Source organism: Elephas maximus, chromosome 5 (genome assembly GCF_024166365.1).
Source record: "Elephas maximus indicus isolate mEleMax1 chromosome 5, mEleMax1 primary haplotype, whole genome shotgun sequence".
Classification (NCBI taxonomy): domain Eukaryota; kingdom Metazoa; phylum Chordata; class Mammalia; order Proboscidea; family Elephantidae; genus Elephas; species Elephas maximus.
Genome location: NC_064823.1, coordinates 96,906,618 through 96,927,074, shown reverse-complemented (window position 1 = coordinate 96,927,074; position 20,457 = coordinate 96,906,618). Strand labels below are relative to the sequence as shown.

The following is a 20,457-nucleotide window of genomic DNA, read 5'->3' as shown; positions in this document are numbered from 1 at the left end:
AACAAGAAATACCAGTTAATATGATATTATTCAAATGTAGGCACCAACCACTAATGCCAAAAATGAAGAAACTGAAGATTTTTACCAACTTCTGCATTCTGAAATTGATCAAACATAAATCAAATCCTTTGATAATTACTGGTGAGTGGAATTCAAAAGTTGGAAACAAAGAAGAAGGAAAAATAGTTAGAAAATATGAACTTGGTGATAGAAATGACACCAGACAACACATGATAAAATTCTGCAAGACCAATGACTTCTTCACTGAAAATACCATTTTTCACCATCATAAACAGCAACTACACATGTGGACCTTGCCAGGTGAAATACACAGGAATCAAATTGACAAGATCTGTAGAAAAGGACCATTGAAAAGCTCAATATCATCAGTCAGAACAAGGCCAGGGGCTGACTACAGATAATGAATTGCTCAATGCAAGTTCAAGATGAAACTGAAGAGAATTAGAATAAGTCCATGAGAGTCAAAGTATGACCTTGAGTATATCCCACCTGAATTTAGAGACCATCTCAAGAATAGATTATTTTTTATTTATTGTGCTCTAAGTGAAAGTTTACAAATCAAGTCAGTCTCTCATACAAAAACTTACACACACCTTGCTATATACTCCTAGCTGCTCTCCCCCAAATGAGACAGCAGTACTCTCCTCCTCTCTACCCTGTATTCCCCGTGATCATCCAGCCAGCTCCTGTATCCCTCTGCCTTCTCATCTCACCTCCAGACAGGAGCTGCTAACATAGTCTCATGTGTCTGCTTTGGCCAAGAAGTTCACTCCTCGCCAGTATCATTTTCTGTCTTATACTCCATTCCAATCCCTGTTTGAAGGGTTGGCTTTGGGAATGGTTCCAGTCTTGGACTAAAAGAGGGTCCAGGACCATGACCTCCAGGGTGCCTCTATTCTCAGTCAGACCATTAAGTCTTGTTTTTTTAGGAGAATTTGAGGTCTTCATCCCACTGTTTTCCTGCTCCCTCAGGGGTTCTCTGTTGTGTCCCCTGTCAGGGCTGTCATCAGAGGTAGCCGGGCACCATCTAGTTCTTCTGGCCTCAGGCTGATGTAGTTAGTCTCTGGTTTATGTGGCCCTTTCTGTCTCTTAGGCTCATATTTCCCTTGTGTCTTAGGTGTTCTTCATTTCCCTTTGCTCCAGGTGGGTTGAGACAAATTGACGCATTTTAGATGATTGCTTGCTAGCTTTTAAGACCCCAGATGCCACTCCAGTGAGTGGGATGAAGAACATTTTCTTAATACATTTTGTTATGCCAGTGACATAGATGTCCCCTGAAACCATGGTCCCCAAACCACCATCCCTGCTACTCTGGCCTTCAAAGCATTTGTTTGTATTCAGGAAACTTCTTTGCCTTTGGTTTAGTCCAGTTGTGCTGACCTCCCCTGTATTATGTGTTGTCTTTCCCTTCACCTAAAATAGTTCTTGTCTATTATCTAATTGGTGAATGCCATCTCCCTCCCTCCTCACCCTTGTAACAATCAAATAATATTTTCCTCTGTGTTTAAACTTTTTCTTGAGTTCTTATAATAGTGGTCTCATACAATATTTGTCGTATTGCAACTGACTAATTTCAGTCAGCATAATGCCTTCCAGCTTTCTCCATGTTATGAGATGTTCCATGGATTCATCATTGTTCTTAATTGTGGTGTAGCATTCCATTATGTGACTATACCTTAATTTATTTATTCATTCACTGTTGATGGGCACCTTGGTTGCTTCCATCTTTTTGCTATCGTAAACAGTGCTGCAATGAACATGGGTGTGCATGTATCTGTTTGTGTGAAGGCTCTTATTTCTCTAGGGTATATTCTCAGGAGTGGAATTGCTGAATCATATGGTAGTTGTTTCAAGAGTAGGTTTGACACATTGAACACTAACTACCAAAGACCAGGCAAGTTGTGGAATGACATCGAAGACATCATACATGAAAGGAAGAGGCCATTAAAAAGACAGGAAAAAAAGAAAAGACCAAGAAGGATGTCAGAAGAGACTCTGAGACTTGTTGAACATAGAGTACCTAAAGTGAGAGGAAGAAATGATGAAGTAAAAGAGCTGAACAGATGATTTCAAAGGGCAGCTCAAGAGGACAAAAAAAAAAAAAAGTATTATAATGCAATGTGTAAAGACCTACAGTTAGAAAACCAAAAGGGGAGAACACACTTGGCATTTCTCAAGGTGAAAGAACTGGAAAAGAAAATGCAATCCTTGTGTTGCAATATTAGAGGATTCTACAGGCAAATATTGAATGACTTAGGAAGAATCAAAAGAAAATGGAAGAAATGAACAGAGTCACTGTACCTAAAAGAACTAGTCAACATTCAACAATTTCAGAAGCTATCGTATGATCAAGGACCAATGGTAATGAAAGAAAAAGTTGAAGGTGAACTGAAGGTATTGTCGTAAAACAGGGCTCCAGGGATTGACGAGCTACCAAATGAGATGTTTCAATAAATGGATGCAAGGCAAGTAGCACTCACTCATCTATGCCAAGAAATTTGAAAGACAGCTACCTGGACAATCAACTGAAAAAGATCCGTATCTGTACCTGTTCCAAAGAGAGGTGATTCAACAGGATAAAGAAATTATTGAACAATATCATTAATATCACATTCGAGTAGAATTTTGTAGAGGATTGTTCAAAAAGTGGTTACAGCAGTACATCGACAGGGAACTACCCAAAATTCAAGCCAGATTTGGAAAAGGACGTGGAAGATCATTGCTGATGCCAGATGTAAACTTGGCTAAAAGCAGGAAATACCAAAAAGTTATTTACTTGTGTTTTATTGACTATGTAAAGGTATTAGATTGTGAGGATCAGAACAAATTATGGATTACGTTGTGAAGCATGGGAATTCCAGAGCACTTAATCGTGCTCATGAGGAATCTGTACACAGTCTAGAGGCAGTCGTTTGAACAGAACAAGGGGATACTGGAAGGTTTAAAATCAGAAACGGTATGCATCAGGGCTGTATCCTTTCAGCATAATTATTCATTCTGTATGCTGAACAAACAACCCAAGAAACTGGACTATATAAAGAAGGAGGGAGACTCTTAAACAACCTGTGATATGTAGAGGACACAGCATTGCTGGCTGAAAGGGAAGAGGGCTTGAAGCACTTATTGATGAAGAACAAAGACTTTAATACGGATTTCACCTCAACAAAGAGAAAACAAAAAAGTGTCATAACTGGACCAATAAGCAGCATCATGACAAGTGGAGAAAATACAAATGTCTAGGATTCCATGTTACTTGGATCCACAATCAATGCCCATGGAAGCAGCAGTCAAGAAATCAAATGACATATTGCACAGGGTAAATCTGTTGCAAAAGAACTTTTTAACGTATAAAAATCAAAGATAGCGCTTTCAGGACTAAAGTGCAACTGATTCAGTCATGGAATTTTCAGTTGCCTCATATGCGTGTGGAAGCTGGACAATGAGTAAAGAAGCCTGAAAGAGAATTGAAGCATTTGAATTACAGTGTTGGTGAAGAATATTGAATATACCACGGACTGCCTGAAGAATGTCAAATCTGTCTTAGATTAAGTACATCCAGAATGCTTCTCGGGAGCAAGGATGGTAAGGCTTCATTTCACATATTTTGAGCATGTGAACAGGAGTGACCAATCCCTGTAGAGGGACATCATGCTTGGTAGAATAGTGGATCAGAGAAAAAGAGGAAGAGCTTCAAAGAGATAAATTTACACAATGCCTGAAACAATGGGCTCTGGCATAACAATTATGAGCATGGCACAGGACCAGGCAGTGTTTTGTTCTGTTGTACATAGAGTTGCTATGAGTCAGAATTGACTCCTAACAACATGAACAATACATCCAATGATAATTTTGAAAAGGCAGTGGTGTAATATAATAATAAATATCATTGTCATCTCCCTCTTAAGAAAGTGACAATACATGTGTGCCTTTTCATAGCACATACAACAACAGTTTGGTTATACATTTATTATTATTTACTTTATAAATATTAAATGAGAATTTCTTCTGTCTCAGAAAAGGTGATAACAATAGTAAGTTTCATGTACCCCAAACATTTTAATGATAAGTGTCCTAGATTCATGTGAGTACTGCTAAAATCAAGAAGCCAGTTTTGTGTCTTTTAGTTCATTATGATCTTTGGCCTATATATACTAAATTTATCTGGAATGAACAAGGTACACAGACACCATTGTTTTGGGGATAATTGTTAGTTTTTCTTTTTTTCCTCTTTCCTTCCCTATTCCAAGTGAAAGAAGGTTAAGAAGAAACTCTAGGGATATTTAGCTTGTGTTTTGTAGAGCCTGAAAGGCAGAATATGGTGCCAAGGAAAATTTAATATCAGATAGATGTCTGATGCAGCCCTTGCAGACTGCTTTGGGATTCAAAAATATAAAATGCTTTCAGTAGAACAGTGTGATTTTTAAGGTCTTGTGTCAGTCTGGCTGGGCTATGATTCTCTGTGGTTGGCAGTTATGATGGAGTTTGTCAGACCTGTGAAGACATAATCACTTCCATGATGAGATCTGATATAATGTGGTCACCGCCTTGATGGGATCTGCTGTGAGTAGCCAATCAGTTGAAAGGAAGTTTCCTTGGGGTGTGGCCTGCATCCAATATAGGTGGACTTTCGGGCAAGGCTCGCCAGTTTCTGCTCGCTCTGGATCCTATAGCTGGGTCTGTTCATTTGACCTTTGGTTCTTGGGACTTGAGCTCGCAGCTTATCTGCCAGTCTTGGGTTTGTAAGCCCTTTCAGCTATGTGAGTCAGGGGAAGCCTCCAGCCTGACCCAGGAACTTGGGACTTTCCAGCCTCTACAACTGCCTGAGCCATTTCCTTGACATAAATCTCTCTCTCTCTGTTTCTCTCTATATATATCTCTCTCTATCTCTGTCTCTATCTCTTTCTCTCTATCTTTCTATCTCTCTATCTGACTGTCTGTCTATCTATCCATCCCTCCATCCATCCCTCCATCCATCCCTCCATCCATCCCTCCATCCATCCATCCATCCATCCATCCATCCATCCATCCATCCATCCATCCATCCATCCATCCATCCATCCATCCATCCATCCATCCATCCATCCATCCATCCATCCATCTATCTATCATCTATCTATCATCTATCTATCTATCATCTATCTATCTATTTGCTTCTCTGGAGAACACAGCCTAAGACAGAATGGATTTTAAAGATAGTATCTGTACATTCTTGACAAATCTTTTTAAGAGGATTTAATTGAAGAGTAAGTCATCTGCACCAGAAAACATGACACCAGGAGTTCCCCACCATGGTTTACAAAAACATATTAAAAGTAAATCACAAGACAAAAAGTGACATTTGGCATCTGTGCTATATAAGGCACTAAAGACAAGTTGCAACTGATCCTCCAAAGCAATGTGCTTATTCCTTCTTCTTGTCTTCTTATTCCTTCACCAAAATTCCAATGCCTATCAACTTTGAGCATATCTAGGGATGAAATAAGAATAAAAAAGGCAGACCCTTCCCCACTGAAGGACTCTGAAACAAGGTCATGCCAGTAACCATGGAAAAAAAGGAGGAAATTTAAATGAAATTAAAAGTTTTATTTATTAAAAGTATACATATGAAAATTAACTTTTTAAGAATTGAAAATTCAGGAATCTGACATGTATAGAAAATAGGGATGCATATTAAAAAGAGAGTGATGTGAGAAGTATCTTTAAAAAACTCTCATGATTTCATCTAAAATTATTTAAAATATCTGTTATATATACATAACTTAGTGGACATGAACAAGAGGAATATTCTTCCTGGCTTTACCATTTCTTTTTACAGTCTGGCTATCCAAAGTCTTGTTCTCTGCGAGTTTCTCCCTTGGTAATGGTCAAAATTAGGCCCCCTTTCTCCTCCTTGAAACTTTCTTCATTGGGTATTATCATTCATGGCCACATGACTGATTTTCCACTTGATTACAGCAGGTGTGGGAGCATGGGAGTTCTTTAAATAAGCTGTCATAAACCATTGTGGAGTTGACTTGGATTTTCTTCTGACAATAAAAACCAAATTAAACCCATTGCCTTTGAGTCAATTCCAGCTCATGGCAACCCCATATGTTATAATGTAGAAATGCTCCATAAGGTTCATGCTACTGTAATCTTTACAGAAGCAGATTTCCAGACCTTTCTTTCCTGGTGCTGCTGTGTGAGTTCAAAACACCAATCTTTAGGTTAGTAGTCGAACACAAACCATTTGCACCACCCAGAGACTTTCTTCAGGTGATACAATTCCCTAAGTGTTTAGTAGGCTTTGGGTTTATTTGCATTTAACTGATAACCATATTCTAGATCAAAAAGGAGAAACCAAAAACCTTTTGCCATCGAATTGATTCCAACTCATAGCAACCCTAGAGGACGGAATAGAACTGCTCTACAGGGTTTCCAAGGCTGTAATTTTTATGGAAACAGACTGCCATAACTTTCTTCCACAGAGCTGCTGGTGGGTTTGAATTGCCAACCTTTCTGTTAGCAGCTCTGTACTTAAACCACTGTGCCACCAGAGATCCTCCATCTTTAATTCTCAACCTATTCTAGTTTCAGAAGAAAACAATAATTTGATTTGATGCCGTCAAAGTGATTTGAGATATTGTCTTCCACTGCTTTGTTTGATATTATACTGGGGACAGTCTTTTTATAAAGAAATGTAAACAGAGATTCATGTTGAGCACAGGTGGTGTGCAATTCTTTAAATTAAGGGGCAACAGGAATATTTTAAGGAGGCCTGGTAGCAGAGTGGTTAAAGCCTTCGACTGCTAATCAAAAGGCTCCTGGTTTGAGCCCACCAGCAGCTCCATGAGAGAAAGATGTGACAGTCTGCTTCCACAAAGATTTACAGCCTTGGAAATCCTATGGGCAATTCTGTTCTGTTCTATAGGGTTTCTACGAGTCAGAATCACTCAATGGCAACAGGTTAGTTTTTGTTTGTTTGTTTGGGGAGCATTTTCTGGTGAACTGCTGGCATTTGCGCTGGAGGTGCCATCTTCTATGCGGGCTTTGACCCAAAGTGAATTATTGACTAGAGTCTATCCCTGACCTCAAAGATTAAGTCTATCATAACAGAAAGAACAGGTAAGGAATAAAAGGTGGTTTTCTGGATATGAGAAATGCTATGACTTTTGGAATTTAAGCAGATATGCTTATGGCTTTTTTTGACAATTTGTGGGAATAGGAGTAGGACAAAGAAAAAGGAGAAATAAGCAACCCTGTCACTTTGCCTGAAGCACAGTGCTCATTTAGAATTAAGAGGTTTTCCAGCCTGAAGTACAGATCTGAAAGCAAAGAGACAGAGGCCACAGACCTGTTATAATAAGTGACTTCACAGCATACTCAGTGGATATCCCTAGGAAAAAGATGACACCCAGAGCATATGGCACTAATCATCTGAGACATGTGAGTGAGTAACACAAAGGGATAGGAGCTCAACTATGAATACATGACAAGCTCTCCCCCTACTCCAAAATATACCTGTGGAGGTCAGTTTGCACGTACATATTAATGCTGATGTGATCATTTTATCGTCCCACCACCAGGATGATGAAATCTAGTAAAAAATAAGTTTACTTAAAGATTTACATGAAGAAAAAGATGTGGTTATACGGCTGAGGAAAAGTGAGAAATTATAAAAAATATTGGGGCCCAAGCAGCAAAGGGAGAATTTGCTTAGAAAACAAAATTAGAGACCTAAATGCACAATTTAAATGAATGCTTTGTAGCCAATGTATTTGAATTTAATGAGTGCAACATAAAAACAAAACAAAACCCGTTGCCGTAGAGTTGATTGTGACTCATAGCAACCATATAGGACCGAGTAGAACTGCTCCACAGAGTTTCCAAGGAGCACCTAGTGGATTTGAACTGCCAACCTTTTGGTTAGCAACCATAGCTCTTAACCATTATGCCACCAGGGTTTCCTAGTAGTCACTATATTATTTCTCAAACAGCGACTTCTTAGTTTATTTTTTTTTACCTGTTACCATTCTTATTTTTATTTAGCTGATTTACTCCTTCTAATTTCTCATTGCTAACCTTCAAGCATGCATTTTATACTTTATATTCCATCAACATGTTTCTTGTATCTTTAATTTCATACTTTTATACCTATTCTTGAGTAAATCAAGCACATGCTTTGGTGATATATTGCATTTTAAACTAATCCCATTAATCTTTGAAAACTTCTCATTATATGCATTTATCAATGTTGAAGATTATGAGATTAAAAAACACAACAATGTAGAATTGTTTAGAGAAGAAATTCTTGACTTTTTAAAATATGCACATATCTTGATTCTGTATCTAAAAATCTTACATTTTTATACATGCCCCAATTACCTACTGTAATTTCTAGTCTTAATTATTATTCTCCTTATACAATTCTGCCCTTCTCTTCTCTCACTTACTTTAGATATTACCATATGTCTTAGTTACCTAGTGCTGCTATAGCATAATTGTTACAAGTGGATGGCTTTAGCAAACGGAGATCTCTTTTTCTCACAGTTTAGGTGGCTATAAACAAGTCTGAATGCTTTCTCTCTCTATCGGCTCTGGAGAAAGGTCCTTGTCTCTTCACCTTCTGGTTCCTTAGAGATCTGCATGAGGTTTGGCGTCTATATTACCCCATCTCTATGCCTAAACTGCTCTTTTTTAATTTTGTTTTCTTTTGTTTTTTGTAAGTCTCTTGATTTTTTTTTTTAATTTAATTTAATCTCACTAAACGTTTCTATTTGAAACACAGAGTCACACCAAGCAAGAGCTTTCTGTCCCCACTCCATATTAAAACAGAGCACAAAAGGGTAAACATTCATTAGGCATGACAGTTCCTATATGTGGACATCGTCCTTTTCACAGAGGTTGGGATAACTTTATTTTTTATAAGCCGTTGTTCTCCTGAAACGCATTAACCCCAAATTACTAGTGTCACACAAAAGGAAGTGGTCTTAATTTTTATGTGCTGGGCAATATGTTCTGCAAACGCTGAGAGGTGGGAGAAGCACAAGCACAATCCACTCTTTGAAAAAATGAAATAGCTCAAGGTAGAATTTTCTATCTCCTCTTTCTTCTGTCAAAAAAGTAGTGCTGGGATCTGGCACCCAGTTTTTGTTGTTTTTTCCTCTATCATTTACAAAGTATTCCCCCCACGCAACTTGCATCATTAGGGTTATAACTAATAGTTTATTCACTTTGAGGAGAGGTGCATCTATTTCTTATTCCCCTTCTTGACTTCCTGTTCATGTTTCTTGGAATGGCTGCTATCTGTAGGTCTTTTAGAGTTACCTATGCTCTTTGTCTTCTTGCAAAAACTTGTTCAAACTGAAGGGATCATCTTCAAACTGAGTGTGTCCTTCTGGGCCTCTCTGCCTATCGTCTAAACCAGAAAATTCCTTATTGTGAGCAAATCTGACCTTGATTCTGGCTTCTAGGTCATCACTATGCATGTTTTTGTCCAAATGTTCACTAGGCCTGTTAATACCCTGGGCCATATCTTGACTACATCCCCAGGCTTTATCATAAGCATTGTAAATTTAATCTTCTCAGCCTGAAAAACCACTGTCCATACCCTTTGATTGGTTGAAGAGCCTTCAGTCATACTGAACTTGATTGCAAGCCTGAGGCCTGGACACACCAAGAGTGATGACTTAAATGATGTCTCGGTATTCATTTCTCTACAATTTTGACCCCTTCTCAGGAGCAGCCCTGGAAAGATTCCAGCAATGGTGTTTCTCTTTCCACCTATCATGCCAATTTTTTTTTCCCTTCCACAAGCCTCTTCCATCGTCTTTTTCCATATGGACTTTGATCTCAGCTCTCCTCTCCCTGGCTTTCTGAGCTGTTTCTCAAAGTTTCTATTCATATTTTTCCTTTTCTTTCTGAGCTATCTTTCTCTGTACTTGGGCATGCATTTCTACAGCTTCATGAGCCTTGTGATCAGCAAGGCAGAGGGCATCAGCTAGTTTGGCTAAATTTTCATTGATATGAACTCTCTGTAATCCTCATCCTTCAGGAGCCAGACATTTGTCTGATGGAATTGTGCAACTCTTTGTGTTTTTCCATTCTGATATACAAGGAAGAATCTCCCAGTCTTGTTCTTTCATGGCCACCTTTTAACTTGGAGAATGCATGACAGTTGCAGGAGGAAAAGGTAGTCCTGGAGGAGTTTTCCTATTTATCTTGAACCTTGGATGTTCCATTGGATCTTTTTGCATTTCTACCATGTAAATAACCCTCTAGTTAGCTCCTGAGTGGAAAGTCACTCCTTGCTGAGATAGTGTGTACAGAATGTACAGAGGAGAAGCCGGTTTATCAGCTGCTCAAACTGGCATGGCCTGGGTGACCTTCTTGATACAGATTTTTCTAAGGCTATTCTTTTCTCTTATCTCAATGGTTTCTTCCTTAGGTCGTTGCAGGTCTGGGTCTTCTGCATTCACCACTTCTTTGGGAATCAGGTCAGTGTATTTGCTATAACTGACCTTGTCTTTTGACTTTTCCTTATTGAGCAATTGGATCCAGTTTAATTTTCCTTAATCATCCACCTGAATGATCAGTTCACTGAACACCATTTTCCTTTGTTCCATATCCAGTGGATACTGGGCCACATGGTTTTCTGGAAAAGTGCTTCCATCTCCAAAATCCTCTAAGGGCAGAGGTCTCCAGCCTTTCTGGCACCTGTATGGAGGAGGCCCTCTTCTAAAGGACACCAGTGAGTTTTGCTGTGATCTCTGGGAATTTGCCTTTTCTTTGGCTTCAAGCTGGACCTGATACACCTGGGTTGGTGTAGGCAAAAAGATGATAATCCCCATCTTCTTCTGCTTAGATGAGGTTAATTTGGGCAGAATATTCAAGAATTGGGTAGTACCTAAGCAGAAATGGAAAGGTACTTCCCTGAGTGTCAGCAGTGATTGGTTTCTGTCTTAGGCTGAGTTCTCTAGAGAAACAAACCAGGGAAGTGTCTATATGTAAATATATAGAGAGAGATTTACCTCAAGTAAGTGGCTCACACCTTTGTGGAGGTTGGCAAGTCCCAAATCAGTGGGTCAAGTATCAATCTGGAGACTTCTCCTGACTCAAATGGTTGCAGGGGCTGATGAACCCAAACTTGGCAGATCAGGTGAAATGATGGTGGCTCAAGTTCCAAGAACTGGAGGTCAAAGCATGAGGAGTCAGATGCAGGATTAAGAGAGGGGAGCTATACCAGAACATTCATATATGTTGGATGCAGGCCACGCCCCCAAGGAAAGTGACCGACTTGCAAATGATTGGCTTTAAACTGAATGGAGGATGATTATATAGTATCTGCAAAACTGCTGAGAATCAAGTTCTACCCAAGTTGACACATACACTTAACCATCAAACCATAGATAACACTTTAATTGTTAAAAAATATATATATAAACCTGCCATAAATTGAGATATATATTGTCAGCTGTTAGTGAATGATTGTTGTTGTTCTTAGGTGATGTTGAGTCACTTTCAACTCATAACATAACAGAATGAAAGGTTGCTTGGCTCTATGCCATCCTCACAATCATTGCTAGTTTTGAGCCCATTATTGTATCTACTGTGACCATCCATTTCACTGAGGGTCTTCCTCTTTTTTGCTGATCCTCTACCGAGCATAATACTCTTCTGCACTGATTATTCCCTCCTGATAACATGTCCAAAGTAAGTGAGACAATGTCTTCCTACCCTCACTTCTAAGGAGAATTCTTGATGTACTTCCTCCAAGAATGATTTGTCCATTCTTCTGGCAATCCATGGTATATTAAATAGTCTTCACCAACACCCCATCTATTAATTTGTTGTATTGAGGTGGCTTACATGTTGCTATGATGATGGAAGCTATGCCACCAGTATTTCAAATACCAGTAGGCTCAACCATGATGGACAGATTTCAGAAGAGCTTCCAGATGAAAACTGACTGGGAAGAAAGACCTGGTAGTCTGCTTCTGAAAATTAACCAGTGAAAACCTTGTGGATAACAACAGGAGGTTGTTCATCTTCTCTTATACAACCTTAACTCAGGCTACCTCATTGCTCACCTTGATAATCTCATTAGCTTCTTAATTGTTCTCCTCATTTCTGTAAAGCTAGTTTAGAGTCCATTCCACCACTTGTCTGTCAGTTTGTCAGACTGTGGTGGCTTGTGTGTTGCTGTGATGCTGGAAGCTATGCCACTAGTATTTCAAATACTGGAAGGGTCACCCATGGTGGACAGGTTTCAGCCGAGTTTCCCAACTAAGACGGGCTAGGAAGAAGGACCCGGTGGTCTAAAAAAAAAAGGTGGTCTACTTCTGAAAAAATTTGGCCTTTTGAAAACCTTATGAATAACAGCAGAACATTGTAGGATATTGTGCCATAAGATGATCCCTTCAGGTTGGAAGGCATTCAAAATATGACTGGGGAAGAGCTACCTCCCTATAGTACAGTTAACCTTAATGATGTGGATGGAGTCAAGTTTTCAGGACCTTCATTTGTTGATGATACACTACTCAAAATAAGAAGAAACAGCTGTAAACATCCATTAATGATAGAACTGTGGAATATACGAAGTATAAATCTAGGAAAATTGGAAGTTGTCAAAAATGAAACAAAACACATAAATATTTATATCCTATGCATTAGAAAGTTCAAATGGACCGGTATTGGCCATTTTGCATTAGATAATCATATGCTCTCCTATGCCAGAAATCACAAAATGAAGAGTAATAGCATCACATTCATCAGCAAAAAGAAGATTTCAAGATCTATCCTAAAGTACAATACTGTCAGTGATCTGGTAATATCCATAGGCCTACAAGGAAGACCAGTTAATAAGACTATTATTCAAATTTATGCAATAACCACTAAGGCCAAAGATGAAGAATTAAAGATTTTTACCAACTTCCACAGTCTAAAATTGCTTGAACATGCAATCAAGATGCATTAATAATTACTAGTGATTGGAATTTGAAATTTGGAAGCAAAGAAGAAAGATCAGTAGTTGGTAAACATGGCCTTAGTGAAAGAAATGATGCCAGAGATCACGTGATAGAATTCTGCAAGAACAATGACTTCTTCATTGCGAATACCTTTTTTCAACAACATAAGCTGCAACTATACATGTAGATATCACCAGATGGAATACCCAAGAATCCAATCAACTACATCTGTGGAAAGAGCAATAGGGTGAGAGTTTGTACCACACACTTGGTGACTGATGACCTGGACACCTGTGCCACATCCACACAAGGAAAGTGAACAGACCCATGGGCTCACACACCTAGTAGCTGCTCTAACTACCTAGAGATAGGATGTGAGGTCTTCAAACATGCCAATAACCAAAGTAACTCACATGCCCAGTCTACTTGGACATATCAAAACAAACAAAAAAGCTAGGACACAATAAACAAGCATATAATAAATAAATATAATAACTTATTCATGGTTCAGAGACAACAGTCATTATCAAATCACATAAAGAAGCAAAGCAAAATGGCTCCAGCAAGTGACCAAAATAAACCAGGAAACCTTCTGGAGGAAGATAAGCTCATGGAATTACCTGAGTTAGAATTAAAAAAAACTAATATACAGAGCTCTCCAAGAGATAAGGAATAAGATCAGTCAAAACTCAGAGCAAGCAAAGGACAACATAGACAAAACAATAGAGGAATTCAGGAAAACAACATAAGAAAAAAACAACAAATTAAACAGTCTGCTAGAAACCATAGAGAGACAGCAACTAGAAATCCAAAAGATTAACATTAAATTTTCAGAATTTGGCAACTCAATACAAGGTCATAGGAGTAGAACTGAGGCAATGGAAGTCAGAATTAGTGAGACTGATGATAAATCTCTTGACACCAGTTTACTTGAGAAAAAATAAGAAAAAAGGAATTAAAAAAAATGAAAAAACACTAAGAATTATGTTGGACACTCTCAAGAGGAAAAACCCACAAGTGATTGGAATACCAAAACGGGGGGGATAACAGAAAACACAGAGAGAATTGCTGGCAAAAAAACTTCCCTGGTATCATGAAAGACAAGAAGATATCTATCCAAGAAGCTCATCAAAACTCACACAGAGTAGATTCCAAAAGACAGTTACCAAGACATACCATAATGAAACAGGCCAAAACCAAAGACAAAGATAGGATCTTGAGAGTGGTTAGGGATAAAAGAAAAATCACCTACAAAGGAGAACCAATAGGACTGAGCTCTAAAAAAAAAAAAAAAAGAGCTCTAACTACTCAGCAAAAACAATGCAGGCAAGAAGGCAATGGGATGACATATATAAAGCCTTTAAGGAAAAAAATTGCCAACCAAGAATTACATATGCAATAAAACTGTCTCTCAAATACAATGGTGAAATTAAGTCATTTTCAGATAAACAGAAGTTAAGGGAATAAAAAAAAAAAAAAATACTAGAAATATTAAAGGAAGTCCCACAGTTCCAGAACCAACAATATCAGACAACAGCCCAAGACTAGACCAAAGGACATGTCAACCAGTTGTCAACCCAGATAGGGAAGTCACAAAAACAAGTCAAAGCTAAAAGACTGAAAATAGGGAACCAGAGATGTCAGTAAGTAAAGGATGACAAGGTCAAATAAATAAATAAGTGGGAATAAACAGTGTAGCCATAGAATTTCCATATGGAGAGGAAGTTAAGGGAATATCAAGAAACAAAATAATGGTTAAACTTAGAAAAATAAAAATAAATTTTTAAGTAACCACAAAGGAAGCTATAACTAACCTACCCATCAAAATAAAAAAAGAAGAAAAACATAAAGACTCAGCAAACACAAAATTAACAATAATGAAAAAGGTGAAAAGGAAATTAGAGCAAGTCCACCAGAGCAAAAATACCACCCTGAGTATTCCACCTGAATCTACTCATGCCAAATCTGTGCAATGCATAAGGAAGATGGAAGAAGAACTAATGTCTTTGAATTATGGTGTTGGTGAAGAATATTGAATATACCATGGACTTCTAGAAGAACAAACAAATCTGTCTTGTAAGAAGTATAGACAAAAAGCTCCTTAGAAGCTAAGATGGTGAGACTATTTCTCATGTACTTTGGACATGTTATCAGGAGGCACTAGTCCTTAGAGAAGGACATCATACTTGGTAGAGTAGAGAGTCACTGAAAAAGAGGAAGATCCTCAAAGAGATGGATTGACACAGTGGCTGCAAAAATGGGCTCAAGCATGACAATAATTGTGAGAATGGTGCAGGAACCGGAAGTGTTTCATTTTGTTGTGAATAGGGTGGCTATGAGTCAAAATCGACTCGACGGCACCTAACAAAAACAACAGAGTCAATTATTCGCTCAGAGGCCAAATAAATTTTTGGAAAGTGAATGATATCATGTCACACTGCTGAATAAATGCTTTTGTACTACTATTGAAAACAAACCAATATCCTTAGTATGTCTTATTAAACTCTGTATTAATCAATCTCTGCCTACATCTCAAACTGCAATTTATGTTATTCACCCTCTTTTACTCTCCTACAACAAAAAAGATGTTCTGTCAGTTGATTGCACATTTAGTTTTCTATTGCTTCATGATTCTTTCGCATGCTGCTCCTTTTTTCTTAGCTGTGTTTTTCTACTTTGAGTCATATTTTATATGTCATTTCCTTATAAAAGTTTATCCTAAATTCAGCAAGCTTTTTATTTTCTATGCAGTTTTTATCCCAAGTTGATTGCTAGTTTACTGTCTAATGACAAGTTCACTAGAAACTTAGTAAGTAAAAGAATTCTCTTTCATCATTGTATAACCAACATTCAGAGCAGTGCCCAACACCCAATAAACATCTAATAACTATGTGGTGAGTGAATGAAGAAAAAGTGTTCAAGGTATATTGACAGTACAACAAATAAATACATTATAACCTGTGGCCATTGAGTCAATTCCGACTCATAGTGACCATCAGGAAAATTTCATTTCCATTGTATGTTGATAATATTTCTTTTGGATAACTTTAGCCATGATGGCTTTAGTATTATGGTATTGTATATACATGTAAATAAATATGTCAACATAGAATACAGTGAAGGTATAAATTTTGTATTGGACACCAATTTTTCCTAGGAGTTATGATTTTTTTACATGGCCCTGGTCGTTCAAAATGATTTAAGTAATAAAGAAAAAAAGAAAGAAAAGAGATACTGTCATGAATAGAATTATGTCCCCCCAAAAATATGTGTATCAATTTGGTTGGGACATGACTTCTGTCATTATAGTTGTCCTCCATTTTGTGACTGTAATCTTATGTCGAAAGGATTAGGGTGGGATTATAACACCAACCTTACCCAGGCCACATCCCTGACCCAATGTAAAGGGAATTTCCCTGGGGTATGGCCTGCACCACCTTTGTTTCCCAAGAGATAAAAAGGAAAGAGAAGCAAGCAGAGAGTTGGGGACCTCGTACCACCAAGAAAGAAGCACCAGGAGCAGAGGGGGTCTCTTGGACATGGGGTCCCTGCACCTGAAAAGACTCTCTACCAGGGGAAGATTGAGGGCAACAACCTTCCTCCAGAGCTAACAGAGAGAGAAAGCCTTCACCTGGAGCCGAGGCCCTGAATTTGGACTTTTAGCCTACTTTACTGTGAGAAAATAAACTTCTCTTTCTTAAAGTCATCCAGTTGTCGTATTTCTGTTACAGCAGCACTAGATGACTAACACAGATACCTTAAGTTATGTTTCATTACCACATTCCTATTAGACTCAGGATTAAGTAGTACAACTGGCCTATTCATATCAGTCAGATACACCTATCCCGTGCTATTCTTACTGACAGAATATTAAATGAATTATGTAAATCATTCAGTATAATGTGTCTTCTAGTTTTATCAATTTATATCTACATCATTGGAGTAACTAAAAGGACACAAAAGATGAATAAAATCAGAACAAAAGGTTTTATCTGTTTTAAGTTGAATATTCAATGTTATAATGAAACACATATATCCTATGCTTTAATTAATGTATTAATACACTAGAAGTCATTTTAACAAAGTAATTATGATGTTCAACATTAGTACACTGCATTTCTTTTTCATTTGTAGAACTTAGCAAAAAAGTTTACAGATACCAGGAGGTATTTTGAGAATGGAGTCGTCCTGGCACGGTGGATAAGAGTGAGGGCTGCTAACTAGAAATGTCGATGGTTTAAATTCACCAGCCACTTCTTGGAAATTCTATGGGGGAGTTCTAGTCTGTACTATAGGCTCACTATGTGTCAGAATGTACTTGACGGCAATGGGTTTGGTTTGGTTTGGTTTTGGTTTATTTTGAGAATAGTAATAGTAAGATAGAAGGAATACACAGAGTAACAGTACCAAAATGTATTGGTCAATGTTCAACCCTTTCAGGAGGCAGCATATGGTTAAGAACCAATGGTAATGAAGGAAGAAGGCCAAGTTGCACTGGAATCATTGGCGACAAACAAGCCATCAGGAATTGATGGAATACCAATTGAGATGTTTCAACAAATGAATGCAATACTGGAAGCACTCACTTTTCTATGCTAAGAAATTTGGAAGACTGCTACCAGGCCATCTGACTGGAAGAAATCTATTTACATGCCAATTCCAACTAAAGGTGACCCAACTGAATGCAGAAATTATTGAACAATATACTTAATATCACATGCAAATAAAGTTTTGCTGAAGATAATTAAAAAAACAAATGCAGCAGTACATAGACAGGGAACTGCCAGAACTTCAAGCTGGATTTAGAAGAGGATGTGGAATGAGGGATATCATTGCTGATATCAGATGGATTTTGGCTGAAAACAGAGAATACCGGAAAGATGTTTACCTGTGTTTTATTGATTATAAAAACACATTCAACTGTGAATCATAACAAATTATGAATAATATAGTGAAGAATGGGAATTCCAGAACACTTAATTGTGCTCGTGTGGAACCTGTATCTAGACCAAGAGGCAGTAGTTGGAACAGAACAAGCAGATATTGTGTGGTTTTAAAGTCAGGAAATGTGTGCATCAGGGTTGTATACTTTCACTATACATATTCAATTTGTAGGCTAAGCAAATAATCTGAGAAGCTGGACTATATAAAGAAGAACAGGGCATCAGGATTGGAAGAAGACTCATTAACTACCTGCAATATGCAGATGACACAACCTTGCTTACTGAATGCTAAGAATACTTGAAGCATTTACTGATGAGGATCAAAGACCACAGCCTTTATTATGCATTACACCTCAACATAAAGAAAACGAAAATCCTCACAAATGGACCAACAAACAACATCACGATAAAAGGGGAAAATATTGAGGTTGTCAAGGATTTCATTTTACTTGGATCCACAACACCCATGCAAACAGTAGTCAAGAAATCAAATGACATATTTCGCTGAGCAAATGTGCAGGGAAAGACCTTTTTAAAGTGTGAAAAAGCAAGATGTCACTTTGAGGACTAAGCTGCACCTAATCCAAGCCATGGTACTTTTAATCTCCTCAAATGCATGCAAAAGCTGGACAATGAATAATGAAGACTGAAAAAGATTTGAAGTCTTTGAATTACAGAGTTAAGAAGAATATTGAATATGCCAAAGGCTATCAGAAGAACTAACAAGTTGTCCTGGAGGAAGCACAGCCAGAATGCTGCTTAGAAACAAGGATGGTGAGGCTACTTCTCATGTTCTTTGGACATGTTATTAGGAGGGACAATTCCCTGGAGAAGGACATCATGCTTGGTAAAGTGAAGGAAGACCCTCAAGGAGATGGACTGACATAGTGGCTGCAACAGTGGGCTCCATATTGCTCTATATTGCTAAAATAGCAATGATTGTGTGGATAGCACAGGACTGGGCAGTGTTTCCTTCTGTTGTACATAGGGTCAGTATGAGTCAGAACCTATTCGATGATATTTAACTACAAAAACGATAGTGAGAAGAGGCAAGTTGCCTATAAATAAATGGGAAATGGAAGAACTAGAAAGTGGAATGTGAGGGCAAGAGCAAGGCATGGAAAAAGACACAGAAAGACAGAGAGAGAATGAGAATATGAATTAGATAGACCTTTCTTCCAGTACTCTAGGGAGTGAGGTTTACAGGGAAAAATTATGTGCTCAAGATGCAAGACAAAGACATTGATATCTAGAATATCAGTTTTATTTTTCACAAGATGTTTATAACTATTCATAAAATCTTAAAAAATATGAGATTAGCCTTCCCACTATAATTATGGATTTTCCAATTTTTTAAATTATATTAATATTTGGTTGATATACATACGCTTATGTTTTCAGTTGTGCAGATATTTATGATTATTATCTTCTGGAAAACAGTCTGATTTATTGCAAATGAAATGCTGAGTTTTTTCTGAAATTTCTAAGTAACCATTCCACACAACTAAATTTTGCTGAAAATTAATGTTAGAAAATAATAATAAAACTGTTTTTATAAGACATTGAAGTTAGTGAGGATTGTGTATTGAATAGATAGGACAGGAAGTACGTAAAAAAATATAAAACTGAGGAGTAAGATCAGAGAGATGGTGAAGCAGGCAATTCCAAGTTCCTGTCCCTCTACAGAAATGTCATCAACAACTAGGCGCAGAAACCCCCAGGACCAGATTTGTCAGAACTCTGGAAAGCAGTGAAAGGTTTATTGCAACTAAGCAGATGCTTAATCAGTAAAAAGACAACATAAAAACGGCAGGAAGGCTTTGTTGCTTTATTATTTGCCCATGCATCACCGTGTCTCCAGTTTAGTGACAACCTTGAAGACAAAAGCCCACATTCCTTGTGTTATATCTTGGTCCCTGGTACCAGAGGGAGCAGAGGACACCTTATTCAAAAATTATTGTGTAAGTCTGTTCTAACCTGTCTAATAGCTACCTGAAATATTAAGGAAAGACACTTGTCTCTGTCTCATCTGTCTCAGCACTCAAGAGTTCAAAAATGACAGGCATAGCTGGGAAACTCTGTAAGTGAAATGGTCAATCTAAAGCCACTGGGGGCTTTAAACTGTATTTTGTATGGTTGACACTTACAATAAACCACATAAACACCTGAGAGGAAAAAAAAAAAAAAAAAAACTGGGAGAGGATTTCTTTGGGAAATTAGGGTATTCCAAAACACACATGCATAGTGGGACATTAGGAGGACAGATATATGCCCCAAATGTATGCTCAAAAGGGTGTGAAAAAGAACATAAGTTTTCACATTGAGTTGATATCTAGGATCAGCGCATCCTAGCTAAATATTGCTTTATCACTGAGATAATTTGCAAAAATTGGAAGAAAGTTTTATTTTTTTTCCTGAGACTGTTGCTTTTCTGTTTGAATTTTCGTTTTTTCTTTCTTTTTTTTAGAACTAAGCATTCATGGAAATATTCATTAAACCACCAGTAGAACACAAGCTAAAGGAACTGAGATTTTAGTGATAGCATA

General features: G+C 37.8%; 1 pseudogene; it reads right to left on the bottom strand.

Annotated features, from left to right (window-relative positions):
• Window positions 1-9,250: 9,250 nt before the first annotated feature.
• On the bottom strand, window positions 9,251-10,850 carry LOC126077156 (SNW domain-containing protein 1-like; annotated as a pseudogene).
• Between the last annotated feature and the right edge of the window lie 9,607 nt (window positions 10,851-20,457).